This window comes from Trichosurus vulpecula, chromosome 2, assembly GCF_011100635.1.
Source record: "Trichosurus vulpecula isolate mTriVul1 chromosome 2, mTriVul1.pri, whole genome shotgun sequence".
NCBI lineage: Eukaryota > Metazoa > Chordata > Mammalia > Diprotodontia > Phalangeridae > Trichosurus > Trichosurus vulpecula.
In genome coordinates, this window is record NC_050574.1 from 261626646 (window position 1) to 261628032 (window position 1387).

Consider the following 1387-nt stretch of genomic DNA (forward strand, 5'->3'; position numbering starts at 1 on the left):
GGACTGCCACCTAGGACCCAGACCCAAGCACGGCAATACAAGAGAATCCTGCCTCAGTTCCAGGAAAGAGATCCTTGCAATCTTCTTCTGATCATCCACTCATTCCCATTGTCTGTGTGCCTGGAGCTCTGGAAGCAGCCACCACTTCTGCTGCTGCTGCCGCTGGGGCCACTGCTGCTGCCACCACCTCTGCTGCCCTGGAGCTGGAGCCAGACTGTGCTCTTCTCTCACCCAGGTCTGACAGAGTTTCTCCACTAACCTTCTACTTTATCTTTGGCGTTTGTGAGTTGAGAAGTCTGGAAACTGCCACAGCTGCCAGTGATTCAATCCCCTGAGGCCTGTTCCTGCCTGCTCTGTGCTGGCATGGCCCATGCCTGACTGCACTCTGCTCCCAATACAGTGTGATAGACCCTTCCTGTTGGCCTTCCAGGTTGTCTTGAGTTAGAGATTTGTTTCACCCTGTCATCCTGTGGGTTCTGCAGTTCTAGAATTTGTTTAAAGTCACTTTTACGGGTGTCTGGGGGACAGTTCAAGCAAGTCCCTGATTTTACTTTGCCATCTTGGCTCTGGCCTGCAGCTTATACTTTTAAAGAATTTCCTGGAGCATTAAGTAACTTCCCCAGCATCCCTCAGTCAGTATTTCTCAGAGGCAGAACTTGAATTTGGATCTGATGTCATGGTTCTTTTCAAGAATGAAGGATAAACAACAACCTGTGAGTAGTTACAAGCTGCCCCACTGGGGATCCGACTGGCCGGTTCCAGTTGGGCAATACAGCTCCTTCCATCCTTCTTTCTGTCTTCCTCCTTTTCTCTTCCTCTCCTCTTTTTTTTCTCCTTCTTCTTTCTCTGTCATATATAGTATAATACCCTTACCTGCAGGTGCTCTGCCCAAAAGAATGTAAATTTTGATCACTGAAACCTCACAAGATATCTTGAGGTTTGCAAGCTAGATTTCTTTCTTAAGGACCATGCCTTAAATGCAAATCATTCTGGCTCTCATTGATTGGCCAATAATAAGTCCCAGCCCAAGCCCCACCTGGTCATTGTTTGGGCCAGATGGACCAGAATGAATGTAAATAGCAACTATTTCTATTTTTGGCCAGAAACTCTGTCTTCCACTCCTAGACTAATATTTTTTTGACTAGGTGGAAGAGGCCATTCTTTGCCTTTTTTTCTTATTTAGGCTTAATCATTGAATGGGCATTGCCTCAGTCAAACTGAGTCCTGGGAAAGACCTTAACTCCAAAAGGCCAAGGTCTCCCACTGCCTTTGAGGCCATCTCCAGTCATCCTGATCTATATCTTGCCAGTGGGCCCAGATGACTCCAGAGGAGAAAGTGTGGCTGTTGACTGCACAGCCCTCCCTCTCTTGAATCCAATCAACTTGA